We start from the raw sequence: 15,540 nt of genomic DNA, 5'->3' as shown, positions 1-15,540 counted from the left end.
CGCTAGTCGATCCCTGTGCCCACTCAACGACCATGGCAAACCGGAGTATGTAAAGAGAGAGAGAGAAAAAAGAAAACAGGTAGACACTGTGAGAACATGCAAACTCCACACCGACAATGTGGCATGGATGATTAACAAAGTCCTTACAATGGACTCAAAAATCACTCAAAGCCTTTCACTTTCTCCACACTTTATTGTGTCGTAGATTTCAGTGGTAATAGATACATTTGCCGTTTGTGCCAATATGTATGCATTAAATAACTCATAATAACAAAGTGTAAACATGAATTCAGAAAAGTGTGAAAAAATATGATTTAAAACTGAAATCTGTCATTCTTAGAAGTATTCAGACCATTAATTCATTATTCTGTAGAAGCCCCTTTTGGCAACAATTCCAGCTTTGAGTCTTCCTAGTGAGTCTCTGCCAGAGTATTTTTGTTTTGTCCTCATTTACAGTCTTTTTCTTTCGGCTGGTCCTTTTAGGGGTCGCCCCAGCGGATCATCTTCTTCCATATCTTTCTGTCCTCTGCATCTTGTTCTGTTACACCCATCACCTGCATGTCCTCTCTCAGTACATCCATAAACCTTCACTTAGGCCTTCCTCTTTTCCTCTTCCCTGGCAGCTCTATCCTTGCTATCCTTCTCCCAATATACCCAGCATCTCTCCTCTGCACATGTCCAAACCAATGCAATCTCGCCTCTCTGACTTTGTCTCCCAACCGTCCAACTTGAGCTGCCCCTCTAATGTCCTCATTTCAAATCCTGTCCATCCTCGTCACACCCAATGCAAATCTGAGAATCTTTAACTCTGCCACCTCCAGCTCTGTCTCCTGCTTTCTGGTCAGTGCCACCGTCTCCAACCCATATCACTACCGTCCTGTAGACCTTCATTCTCCAGGTCCACAAAGACACAATGCAACTCCTTCTGGCCTTCTCTAAACTTCTCCATCAACATCCTCAGAGCAAACATCACATCTGTGCTGCTCTTTCTTGGCATGAAACCATCCTGCTGCTCACTAATCATTGCCTCACTTCTTAGAACATTAGAACACTCTAGACGAGAACAGGCCATTCAGCCCAACAAAGCTCGCCAGTCCTATCCACTTGTTTCCTCCAAGAAAACATCAAGTCGAGTTTTGAAAGTCCCTAACGTCTCACTGTCTACCACACTACTTGGTCTCTTATTCCAAGTGTCTATCGTTCTTTGTGTAAAGAAAAACTTCCTAATGTTTGTGCGAAATTTACCCTTAACAAGTTTCCAACTGTGTCTCTGTGTTCTTGATGAGCTCATTTTAAAATACAAGTCTCGATCCACTGTACTAATTCCCTTCATAATTTTAAACACTTCAATCAGGTCACCTCTTAATCTTCTTTTGCTTAAACTGTAAAGGCTCAGCTCTTTTAATCTTTCCTCATAATTCAACCCCTGTAGTCCTGGAATCAGCCTAGTCGCTCTTCTCTGGACCTTTTCTAGTGCTGCTATGTCCTTTTTGTAGCCTGGAGACCAAAACTGCACACAGGACTCCAGATGAGGCCTCACCAGTGCATTATAAAGGTTGAGCAGAACTTCCTGTGACTTGTACTTCACAGATCAAGGCGCTATATAACCTGACATTCTGTTAGCCTTCTGAATGGCTTCTCAACACTGTTGGGAAGTTGATAGCTTAGAGTCCACTATGACTCCTAAATCCTTCTCATAAGGTGTACTCTCGATTTTCCGACCGCCCATTGTGTATTCAAACCTAATATTTTTACTTCCTATGTGTAATACTTTACATTTACTGACATTAAATTTCATCTGCCACAAATCGGCCCAAGCCTGTCTGCTATCCAAGTCCTTCTGTAATGATATAATGGATTCCAAATTATCTGCTAATCCATCTATCTTTGTATCATCTGCAAACTTAACCAGCTTGTTACTTATATTCCTATCTAAATCATTTATATATATTAAAAATAGCAGCGGCCCTAGCACTGACCCCTGTGGAACGCCACTCATAACATCGGCCATTTCTGACGAGGTTCCTCGCACCATCACCATCTACTTCCTGTGTCTGAGCCAATTCTGCACCCATCTAAAAACATCACCCTGAACTCCCACTTCTTTTAACTTGGTGCCCAACCTCTAATGTGGCACCTTATCACATGCTTTCTGAAAGTCCAGATAAATAATATCATAAGCTTCACTTTGATCATATCCTTTTGTTGCCTCCTCATAGAATTCCAGCATGTTAGTAAAACACGACCTCCCTCTTCTGACCCCATGCTGACTGTTCAGAATAACTCCTGTCCTTGCCATGTGTTGCTCAAACTTATCCTTAATAATTCCTTCCATTAATTTTCCTGTGATGCTTGTTAAGCATCTGAGCGTCCACTACTCTTTCCCATAACTTCATGCTGTGGCTCATTAATTTTATCCCCCTGTAGTTACTACAGTCCTGCACATCCCCCTTATTCTTAAATATCAGCACCAGTACACTTCTTCTCCACTCCTCAGGCATCCTCTCACTTTCCAAGATTCTATTACACAATCTGGTTAAAAACTCCACTGCCATCTCTCCTAAACACCTCCATGATTCCACAAGTATGTCATCTGGACCAACGGCCTTTCCATTCTTCATCCTCTTCATCACTGTCCTCTCTTCCTCTTTGCTAATCCGTTGCACTTTCTGATTCACTATCTCCACATCATCCAACCTCTTCTCTCTCTCGTTCTCTTCATTCATCAGCCTCTCAAAGTTCTCTTTCCATCTGCTCAACACACTTTCCTCGTTTGTTTCCATCTTTATCCTTTATCACCCTAACCTGCTGCTCATCTTTCCCAGCTCAGCCCCTCTCTGTAGCCCACCGGTCCTTTTCTCCCTCCTTGGTGTCCAACCTCTCATGCAACTCATCATACACCTTTTCTTTAGCCTTCGCCACCTCCCTCTTCACCTTGCGCCTTATCTCCTTGTGCTCTTGTCTACTTTCTGCATCTCTCTGACTATCCCATTTCTTTTTTGCCATCCTCTTCCTCTTTATACTCTCCTGTATTTCCTCATTCCACCACCAGGTTTCCTTTTCCTCCTTCTTCTTTCCAGATGTCACCCTTCTTGCTGTCACCCTTACTACTTCTGCTGTAGTCACCCAGCTGTCTTCACTGCCACCCAGTGCCAGTCTCACCTTCTCCCTAAACTCAACCTCGCAGTCTTCCTTTTTCAACTTCCACCATTTGATCCTTGGCTCTGTCCTCACTAACCTCCTCTTCTTGATCTCCAATGTCATCCTACAGACCACCATCCTGTGCTGATTATCTACACTTTCCCCCGCCACCACTTTGCAGTCTTCAATCTCCTTCAGATCAGATCTTCTGCAAAGGATGTAATCTCCCTGTGTGCATCTTCACCACTCTTGTATATCACCCTGTGTTCCTCCCTCTTCTTAAAATACATATTCACCACAACCATGTCCATCATTTTGGCAAAATCCACTATCCTCTGACCTTCTTCATTCCTCTCCTTGACACCATACCTACCCATCACCTCCTCGTCTCCACTGTTCCCTTCACCAACATGCCCATTGAAATCCGCTCCAATCATCACTTCATCCAAATCATTTCAGAAATCTTCTTTCTCATCCACCGCACACCCAACTTGTGGTGCATATGCACTAATAACATTCATCATCACACCTCCAGTTTCCAGCTTCGTAATCATCACTCTGTCTGACACTCTTTTCACCCTGTCTGACACTCTTTTCACCACCAGAACACTCTTGACATGCTGTTCCTTCAGAATAACTCCTACTCCATTTCTCCTCCCATCCACACCATGATAGAACAATTTGAATCCTCCTCCGATCCACCTGGCCCTACTCCCCTTCCATTTAGTCTCTTGCACACACAATATATCAACCTTCCTTCTCTCCATCATATCTGCTAACTCTCCCTCCTTACCAGTCATACTGCCAATATTCAAAGGTCCTACCCTCAGTTCTGCTCTCTTTACTGTCCTCCTCTCCTTCTGCCTCCGGACACGTCTTCCCCCCTCTTCTTCTTCTCCTTCTTCTTCTTCAGCCAACAGTAGCCCAATTTCTGCCAGCACCCTGTTGGCTAACAGTACTGGTGGCGGTCGTTGTTATCCCGGTGCCTGACCGATCCGGTATGGAAAATTGTATTGTTGTCCGCATATTGATTTGGCAAAATTTTATACCAGATGCCCTTCATTTACAGTACACCGTGTATATAAAGTTATTTCAAAGTGTACATCAGGGTTCTGGATAAAAAAAAAAAAACTCAGATGTGAGCGTCAGTAGGTTCACTGAGAACCAAGTTTCCTGAACTATTCTCTAACGTTTCAGTAAATATTTATCGCTCATACGCTGATTTTTCTGATCTTAAAATATGTCATTACAATAGTAATTGATAAGAAGAATTCATAATTAATTACAAATGTATGACATTTGAGGGTTTCTCTAGAGCAGGGGTTCTCAACGTCAGTCCTGGGGACCCCTTGTGGCCAGGGGTGGACTGGCCATTAGGGCATTTGGGCAATGCCCAGTGGGCCTCGAACTCTAGTCTGGTCATGGCCCGGCCGTTTCATGAAATAAATATAATGTACTGGTTACTGTTTGACATTAAAGTTAATTTTCTAAACTACTAAACATTATCTGCAATTTCTATAGTCCTCTATAATATACTGTATTACATCATAAAGTTGTTTTAGTTGACAGTACACAACATTGCAGCGAAAAATTTGGTCAAAACTGCCTTTTGACGATTTCTGTTTCGGTTAGCATATACATTATTGCAATTTATTTTATCTCATATCTAGCATTTAAATTCTTCAGTACTAATAATTAGTTTAGATTATCCATCCATCCATTTTCTAACCCGCTGAATCCAGATACAGGGTCACGGGGGTCTGCTGGAGCCAATCCCAGCCAACACAGGGCACAAGGCAGGAACCGATCCTGGGCAGGGTGCCAACCCACCGCAGGACACACACACCAAGCACACACTAGGGCCAATTTAGAATCGCCAATCCACCTAACTGGCATGTCTTTGGACTGTGGGAGGAAACCCACGCAGACACGGGGAGAACATGCAAACTCCACACAGGGAGGACCCGGGTCTCCTAACTGCGAGGCAGCAGCGCTACCACTGCGCCACCGTGCCGCCCAGTTTAGATTATGTATTATGCATTTCATTGTTCTCTGGTCGTCGGCGTGAGTGATAATTAGTGGATTTCAGCTGCGATTATCAGTATGATGAAATAAAGTTATAAAGCACAAGACAGAAATTTTTCATATTAAGACGGAACATTTCTAGTTTATCGGTAAGTTAATGGAACGTTTCAATCAGGTGAGTTTTTCATTCTAACCTCGGTTATAATTTATTCACATTGTCAATGAGCAGCTACTAGGGTACTGGCACTTGGATTCTAATAACGTGTAAGCCATGTTACTACATTTTTTTATTTTTCATTAAATTTTATTTCCAAGCATGTCGTCAAATTTTAAGTTGTGTCTAAGCAACAGTGTACAGATTAAGCTTGGCGACAGATAAAGTTCATATCATAGGCTCATAGCAAGTAGCGAGCCGCGTGCTCATCACAAATTTGAAGAAAATTACGATGAATAACGGGCCGAGTGGGCCGACCTCGTCACCTCACTCGTTGAAGGATGCCAGGCCGGTTTTGAGACCCAGTCCGCTCCTGCCTGTGGCTGCAGGTTTTTGTTACAACCAGCTTTTTTTTTTAATTGGAATACTGAGCTAATTAAGTGAACTGTTGTTACCTAGAATCTGTGTTATGGGAACAATATAGAAATTAGAAAACTAGGTTTAGTAAAAAAATATATACGAGGTGTGGCAGAAAAGTAATGAGACTGATTTTTTATTTACCAAAGTTTTTATTTTTTTCAAACATCAATGTTATCCCCTTCAAAGTAGTTCCCTTGGGCAGCTACACACCGATGGAGACGTTCAACCGGTATGGTCTTCAGCATGTCCGTTACACTCTTTTGGATGTTTTCTAAAGTCCCGAAATGACGTCCTTTGAGGACATTTTCAGTTTAGGAAAAAGGAAAAAGTCACACGGACTGAGGTCAGGTGAATAAGGGGGCTGGGGAACCACAGGAATACCTTTTGGAGGTCAAAAATTCTGTTATGGAGAGGGCAGTTTTTGGGCACCATTTTCGGCATAGACCTTCCGCATGTGGAAATGTTCAGTCAAAATTTGATGAACGGTAAATCTGTTCAAATTGAATTGTTCACTCAACATTCTTAATGTTAAACGACGGTCTGATCTCACAAGAGTGTTCACACGTTCGATGTTTTCATTGGTTTTCGAAGTTGAAGTCCTCCCTGAACGGTGTTCATCTTCAACGTGTTCTCTGCCTTCCAAAAATGATTTGTGCCAGCGAAAAACTTGAGCTCGGGATCAAGAATGTTCCCCATAGGCCTGTTTGAACTTTTCAAACGTCACACTTGCCGTTTAATGGCACAACGTTGCTCCAAATTCCGCTGTTCCATTTTGCGTGACGCACAACCAAAAACACAACTTCGCTAATAGCAGTCACAAAAATCACGTAGTTAACGGAAGGAGTTGAAACTCGCTGAGCTATGGGAGGGTACTGATACACGTGCTCTATCAAGGACAACAGCGCAGCGTTGCCAGTCTCATTACTTTTCTGCCACACCTCGTACAGTATATTAAAATGTACTAAGCTGCGGTGGGCTGGTGCCCTGCCTGGGGTTTGTTTCCTGCCTTGCACCCTGTGTTGGGTGGGATTGGCTCCAGCAGACCCCTGTGACCCTGTAGATAGGATATAGCGGGTTGGATAATGGATGGATGGATGTACTAAGCAGTTATATGGGAATAATGTATTTTTATCTTTTTAACAATACTTTCATCTTGATGTTCATTCTATTTTTCCCAGTGTTCCAATTATTTAATTAATCCATTGTTTTCTAATAAGTGGGTTTGATGCTAAAGTATAATCAGTGCTGTTTCCCATGGCTGTCTGCTCTGCTCAGTTTTGTCATTAACAAGATACAATGAAGAGAGCAAACTGCACAGAGAAAGGGTAAAATATAATGAAAGCAACAAATGTGAGTTAAGCATTTCAATCTATTGCAAAAGCAGAAATGTTTCTAAATGTCTTATAAATGTAAAAATCCTCCTGTTGTGCTTTTTAATGTAGAAGAAGAGAAGAGAAAAAATTACCAGCTAATTAATTGAGATCAGTGTTATCAGTTGTCACTGATTATGAATCTGGTTGGAGCAAAAACGTGAAGCCACAGTGGGCCCCCAAGACCGGCTTTGAGGACCCCTGCTCTAGTCCAGTCCTGGAGGACCACCATGGCTGCAGGTGTTCCTTCTAACCCTTTTTTAAATGAGTGCCCTGTTTGTGCTGCTCATTACCTTGTGAATTCACTTGAATTGCTTTTTTAAGATTTGCTCCCCTGAATTTCTTCATCGTTCCTCTGAATTGCTTCATTTCTTTCCTTAAATGGCACCCAAACAGAAATGAAATGTGAAGTACAGTACAATACAATACAATACAGTTTATTGTTGTATAGCCCAAAATCACACAAGAAGTGCCGCAATGGGCTTTAACAGGCCCTGCTTCTTGACAGCCCCCCAGCCTTGACTCTCTGAGAAGATCAGGAAAAACTCCCAAAAAAAACCTTGAAGGGAAAAATGGAAGAAACCTCGGGAAAGGCAGTTCAAAGAGAGACCCCTTTCCAGGTAGGTTGGGCGTGCAGTGGGTGTCAAAAGTAGGGGGTCAATACAATACAATACACAGAACAGAACAAATCCTTAAGACAGCATAATAATAAAAATTTTAGAAGTACGGTTTAACAGTAGATGATATGACATAATTAGGTTTGGATATTTTTAGAGTCCTGGAGACCTCATCCATCAAGCTGCCTCCCCATTTGGCCATGCCACAGCTGAAACGTTGCTCCGATGAAAGGACCCCTCTTTCCCATGATTCCTGTGATCCCCCATCAGGAATGACTTTACCATAGGCAGGCAAACAACTTGGCAAGTGGGCCGTGGCACCAATTGCCACAATTGGGTACAGAGAAAAGAAACAGAATAGGTGAGGGTTAGTAACAAATTATAACAATCATGTTACTTATGTTTTAGTGCTAATGGCTGACAACAGAGATGCAGTATGTACAGTTAATCAGCAGCTCTAGTCAGGGTGTGCTAAACTGAAGTCGTGAGTCTTCAGTTGGGATTTAAAGGCTGAGACCGAGGGGGCATCTCTTATGGAAGCAGGAAGACCAGTCCACAGTTTAGGGGCCCTGTAACTAAAAGCTCGACCTCCCACTGTTATTTTATTAATCCTTGGAATCCTAAGCAGACCGGCATCTTGAGATCTTAATGTGCGTTCAGGTTTGTAAGTCATGATAAGTTCAGACAAGTAAGCCGGACCTCAGCCATTTAATGCTTTATATGTTAAAAGGAGGATTTTGAAATCTGCCCTAAACTTAACTGGGAGCGAGTGTAAGGACTTGAGGACTGGAGTTATGTGTTCATATTTTCTTGTTCTTGTAATAATTCTTGCAGCAGCATTTTGGATTAACTGGCTGCTGTATAAAGAACAGTTTGAACAGCCAGTGTACGCCGCATTGCAGTAGTCAATCCTACTAGAGATAAATGCATGAATTAATTTCTCACAATCCTGTTTATTTAGAAAGCGCCTTAATTTCCTAACATTTTTAAGATGGAAGAAACCTGATTTGGACGACTTTGTAAAATGCGCTTTAAATGACATGCTAGAGTCAAAGATAACTCCTAGATTGCGGGCTGATTCAGTAAAATTAATTGGGATTCCAACTGAGTTAAATGACGACAGAATATTGTTGTGATCAGCGTCATTCCCTCCAACAATTAACATCTCTGTTTTATCTGTATTTAAAGACAAGTAGTTCTCATTCATCCATTCCTTTAATTCACTAACACAACTAATTAAAGACAACATCGGAGAAACTTCATTTGATTTAAATGAAAGGTATAACTGGGTGTCATCTGCATACGAGTGAAAATTAACGTGATGTTTCCTAATGAGAGATCCCAGTGGACGCCTGTAAAGTGAAAACAGTAAAGGGCTGAGTACTGAGCCCTGCGGGACACCATATTGGACTTCTGTGTATAATGATGGAGTCCTGTCAGCACATTTCTGTACATACTGCAATCGATTTGATAAATAAGAACTGAACCAAGCGAGCACGGGGCCTGTGAGCCCAACATCGTTTTCTAGCCTGTGCAGTAAAATCGAATGGTCACTGGTGTCAAATGCTGCACTTAAGTCCAACAACATAAAGTAGTGGTAAAGTGAAGGAGCCGACAGAAAACCAGCTAAGTCAGGGCATCATATCTCATTATTGTTTGGCTGCTAATTAAGGAAAAAGAAACAATTAAGGGGTCTGAGTCTTCAAGAGCAAGTCGATTAAAATTATTTGAGTAGAAGTTAATTAGCAGCAAAAACAGGTCACATCATTAAGAAAAGGGTTAGAATGAAAACCTGCAGCCATGGTGGTCCTCCAGAACCGGACTTGGCGACCCTTCCTCTAATCAGGGGTGTCAAACTCCAGTCCTGGTGGGCCGCAGTGGCTGCAGGTTTTCATTCTAACCATCTTCTTAATTAGTGACCAGTTTCTGCTGCTAATTACTTCTTTTAAATAACTTGACTCAGGCCCTTTAGTTGTTTCTTTTTCTTTAATTAGCAGCCAAACAATAATGAGACACAAAACAACACGCAATATCTGAAAATAAAGAAAGGTGAAGGTCTCAGTAAGGCTGATCTCTCAACTCACCAAAACACTTTGACGATGTACTTATGAGAAATGGAAAAGCAACAGTTTTGGAAATGTCAGCTGTGGCAGAACAAGAGCAACAACAAGCTGTGGAATTAAATAACGAGTTTAATTAACAGCAAGAATTGGCTTCTCATTAAGAAACTGGTTGGAGTTTGAAGCCGCAGTTTAGCTGCTCATCTGTTGGCTCGTCTCACGTCTTATTTCTATTTGGTTGCATTTTAATGAGGAAACAAATCAATTCAGAGGACTGAATCCTTCTAACAGGGCCATTAAAATGTGAATTAGCAGTTAAAACAGGTCACTGATTAGGAAAAGGGTTAGAATGAAAACCTGTAGCCTCTGCGGCCCTCCAGACCTGGAGTTCGACACCTGTGCTCTAGAGCTGGGGTGTCAAACTCCAGTCCTAGAGGGCCGCAGTAGCTGCAGGTTTTCATTCCAACCATCTTCTTCATTAGTGATCAGTTTTTGCTGCTATTTAACTTCTTTTGCCTTAGATTTTAACTTGACTCAGGCCCCTTAGTTGTCTCTTTTTCCTTAATCAGAAGCCAAACAATAATGAGACACAAAACAAGCCACCACATGACCAGGGGCCTCATGCATAACGCCGTGCGTAGAACTCGCACTATAACATGACGTAAGCACAAAAGCCGAAATGTGCTTACGCGCAAAAACTTCCAGATGCAGGAATCTGTGCGTTCGCCAACTTCCACGTTCCTCCGCTACATAAATCCCGGTCAGTGTGAAAAGTAACACACGTGCACGCGCCTGCTGTCCCTCCCCAGCTCCTCCCAGAATTACGCCTCTTTGAATATGCAAATCAATATAAATCACCCTTAAGCTCAGCGCTCTGTGAAAAGACAACGGGAAAAGCACTGGGGAAAATATAAGAATTTCAGCGAATACCAAGTGGAGGCAAAGGTAAAACATACTATTTGTTGGTTTAAACAGTGGTATAAACAAAAAAAGGAAGTTGATCAAGTGACATAGAGTGTCGGAGAAACTCAAAAGCTCAAGTTCACAAAGTCGCACAGTGCCCAAAATAAAAAAGAAGTTGATAGATATCAAAGTCGCCGTGAAAAGGTGAGTCGTAGTCCACTGTCTGAGTGTCATATGAAAGCTTATTAGGGTACAAAGAAAAAAAAAATTGGGACACAGTGGGGAAAAAGCACGAAATTTAAACTTTAATCTCGAAATTTCCACTTTAATCACGTAGTTTATTTTGTCATTAAAGTAGAACATCATAAACTTCATCTTAAAATTGTTTAATTTATTAGTTTCTCAAATCCCATCGTAACTAAAGTAGCACGTTAAATGCTTTGTTATGTATTTGATCGTCTGTGTGCTCTATGTGTGTGAATCACTACCTGCTTCTTAAACTGGCTTTCTCTTCCTCCGACAGGACACAGAATCCATTACATTCGTGATATTACAGGTCTCTGAATAACTAAAATACTGAGATGTATAGGTGATATCATTTTCATGATGATAGGAGTTAAAGCATGCGGTGGTGCAGTGATTGTGCGCGACCTTCGATGAAATAATTTATTGCAGCAGTCCTGTCTCTTTCAAGCGTAGTAACCTCCAATTCTTGTCCTTCCTTTTCTTTCTCCAAATACCCAATCGCCACACAATCAGCTCTGTAATAGACGTTAAGTCATCTGTAAGCTTAGAGCGTCGATTCTTCAAAACTTGCAAGGAACATTGAAATATCTTCGTAGTACATGTTTAATTATTTTATCCTTCACGCCAGTCCCAGTGAAGCATACAGTGTGAGGCAGGAACAATCTGTGAACGGAGCGCCAGATCCTTGCTAGCGTATTGACACCGTGTCCTTTAATTATTAACAATATAGATTATTTAAATGAAGTTAGTTTTATCTGTATAATATAATAAACATATTTTGCTGCATTTCATCTTAAAAATGATATCATCATCATATGTAAATACGCGCTTTATAAAGTGGCTCAGGTTGTGTAATATTGTAACTGTATCGCAAGTTTACAGTGAGGTCGTCACACTTGTAAGTACAAACAGTTCTACAAGGAGCACTTGATGGACTGATTGATTGCGTTTAGAGCTCTTGGGATGAAACTCTTTCTTAACCGCGAGGTCCGTACAGTAAAGGTTTTGAAGCGTTTGCCGTGTGAGAGCAGTTCAAATAGACTGTACACATGGTTGAGGCAGCGTGTGCTGGATGCTGTATAATGATAATTCTCTTTCCAATCAGCTGCTCCGAGTGGTGCAGTAGAGTAATATGGAAAAAGATGATCCGCTGTGGCAACCCCTAATGAGAGCAGCTGAAAGAAGAAAAAGAAGGTGCAGTGAGAGTAACAACGCTAAAGCAGCTATGGTATTTAGAATAGTTTGACCATTCTATGGACCATTATATTGTTACAGGTTAATTACAATCAGATGCATTAAACTAATAAATAAAATCCAATTCATTTCAGTGTATTTATAAAGCCGCGTCAGGGATTTGGATCTAAAAAAGAAAGGGAATAAACACTGGAACAGTAACACTGCTTTGACGCTGGGTGCTGCCAGTCTGCTAAAACGAGTGGAGAACTTGCGTACGACAGGGCATGAGGTACTGTGGAAATGTGCGTAGCTTTACGGCAAGTTTAGATTTTATACATTGAGATTTGAACGTGGAAACGTTCTTGAGCAACATTTCTGTGCGTACGCACCGTTTATACATGAGACCCCAGCTCACCAGTGCCCATCACACAATATCTGAAATTAAAGAGAGGTGATGATCTCAGTAAGGTTGATCTCTCAGGTCACCCAAACATCTTGACTCTGTTCTTAGAAAGAAAAATCAACAGTTTTGGAAATGAGAGCAGCAATGAGCCACGGAATTAAATAACGAGTTTAATTAACCGCAAGAATCATCTTCTCGTTAAGAGATTGGTTGGAGTTTGAAATCCCAGTTTAGCTGGTTATCTGTTGGCTCGTTTCACATCTCATTTCTGTTTGGCTGCCATTTAATGAGGAAACGAATCAATTCAGAGGCCCGAATCCTTAAAACAGGGCCGTTAAAATGAAAAGAAAAGATGTTAATTAGCAGTGAAAACTGGTCACTAATTAGGAAAAGGGTTCGAATGAAAACCTGCAGCCACTGCGGCCCTCCAGGCCTGGAGTTCGACACCCCTGCTCTAGAGGGCCTCTTTCTCTTGCACAATTTGGCACAAAAACTAATTAGCGTATCTTCATCTCATAACAGGCGTTAAGTTTTAAATTTGATATTTTTCCGTCCTGCCATTTTAGCTCTAGACTGTCCTCAGGAAACTGTGACACACAGACACGCATAGTCAGACACACGCCAGTCATCAAGATATTGATGTTATCGCTATCAGGGGACCCTAAAACGTTGAGATCCATCTAAAACCGGAGATCGAAATTTTTGATGAATCTACATTTTTTATTCATCACCTATAGACGATAAGTTATGGTGGGGGAGGGCACAAAGCAAACATTTTTTTCCTTGCTTGAGGTTTACTGCACAACAAAGTATGGCGGTCTGTGGTCCCAGATGATCAGTTTTAGTTGGGTGGTTGGAAGCATGCACTGATACAGGGCCCACCACATGACAAACCACCTCAGGATCCCAGATTAGGACCCAAGCGCACCACACGATGGTATGGAACAGTGTGAGGTTTTTTTTTTTTACAGTGGCTGGAATGCCAATCCTGCCACCAACCCCTAACTTTTCCCTTGCAAGTTGGTGGGCTGGATGCAAGTTAAGCTCATATCCCAGACGGAGCAATTGCAGGTTAAGGGCCTCACTCGAGGGCCCAACAAGGAGTGGTGGATTTCTGAATCTTTGACCAATAAAAGGCACTTTAGGTATCTCGAAGTTAAGGTCCATTTAGTATTTTTCAAAATTTGATGTGGCGTCACTGTGGTGTAGTGGTAGCTCTGCCGCCTCACAACAAGGAGATCGAGGTTTGCGTCTTGGGTGTTCCCTGTGTGGAGTTTGCACGTACGTTTCTTCGCACGGTCCGCAGACATGCAGGTTAGGTGGACCGATGGGGATAAACTGGCCATACTGTGTTTGTTCAACCTGCAAAAGACTGGCGCCCAGGGCCGTCTTAACACATGGGCACACTGGGCAATTGGCTCATGTATGTTGTGACTTGCGGAGTGGTTGTGTAGGTAGGAGCCCCAGCGCACTGCTTTGCTCGGGGGGTCTATAACGCTGTTAAGATTGGACTTAGTAATTAGGACTAAAAGTTGATGTGAAGCAGATCATTGATATTCATCTATCAGACCATTTCCTTCTACTATTTAATATAGAAATAATAATAGAAAGCATTCATGAGAAGCATATTGTTAAAAAACGCTTCTTTGACTCATCAGCAGCTTTAAAACTTACAAACATTCTAAGCAATCAGTCCGTCTGTAATAGCGAGGATAATGTAAATAGTAAGGTGGAAAACTTTAATTCTAAAGTAAGAGCTGCTGCTGACAGAGTTGCACCTGAAAAGTCAGTGAAAAAATCTTCTAGTATTGTTGTTCCATGGAAGACCCAAAGAGTGTCTGATTTAAAGAGAACATGTCGTAGAGCTGAGCGTAAATGGAGGAAAACTAAACTAACTATCCATTATGAGATATTGAAGGTTAAAATAACAGAATACAATAACACAGTCTGTCTTGAGAGGTGCTGCTATTTCTCTAATATTATAAATAACAATGCTAGTAATCCCAGAGTCTTATTCTCTACGATTGATCGTCCGTTAAACCAGGTAACACAAAGGAATGCCTCCAGAATACTTCCAGTAAAACCTGTGAGGCTATCGCTGTATTTTACAATCAAAAAATTAATGATATTGTGGATCCTCCTAAGCCCCAGTACTCCGTTATTAACAAATTAAATTCTTTCACCAGGATAGATTTACCTGATTTATATAAAATAATCTCTCAACTGAAACCCTCCACCTGCGTCTTTGACCCAATACCAACAAGTTTTTTCAAAGAAGTATCAGGCGTGCTAATTGATAATATTCTTGACATAGTAAATTCGTCATTAGATACGGGGGTCTTCCCAGACTGTCTTAAGACTGCTGTAGTTAAACCCCTGCTCAAGAAAAATAATCTTGACTCATCTGCTTTGAAAATTTTAGACCCATCTCTAACCTGCCCTTCTTAAGTAAAATTCTAGAGAAGGCAGTCATTATGCAGTTAAATGACCACCTCAATAAACCTGCTATTCTTGATAAATTTCAGTCGGGTTTCAGAACAAATCACAGCACAGAAACTGCACTCGTTAAAGTAGTAAATGACTTGCGGGTCAATGCAGACAGAGGCCATTTATCTGTTCTCATCCTCTTAGATCTGAGTGCTGCATTTGACACCATTGATCACAATATTCTTAGAAATCGCCTTAGTCAATGGGTGGGCCTCTCTGGCAGTGTCTTAAATTGGTTTGAATCCTACCTGACAGGGAGAAAATTCTTTGTTAGTTGTGGTAATTACAATTCAAAGACACAGGATATCCAATATGGTGTTCCACAAGGCTCTATCCTGGGTCCGCTGCTCTTCTCAATCTACATGCTTCCGTTAGGTCAGATTATCTCAGGTTACAACGTGAGCTACCACAGCTATGCTGATGACACACAGCTGTACTTATCAATAGCACCTGATGACCCGACTCTCTCGATTCACTAACACAATGTCTTACTGGTATTTCTGAATGGATGAATAGTAATTTTCTCAAACTAAATAAA

Source organism: Polypterus senegalus, chromosome 3 (assembly GCF_016835505.1).
Source record: "Polypterus senegalus isolate Bchr_013 chromosome 3, ASM1683550v1, whole genome shotgun sequence".
In the NCBI taxonomy this organism is placed as follows: Eukaryota; Metazoa; Chordata; class Cladistia; order Polypteriformes; family Polypteridae; genus Polypterus; species Polypterus senegalus.
Note: the sequence above shows the minus strand (reverse complement) of the source record.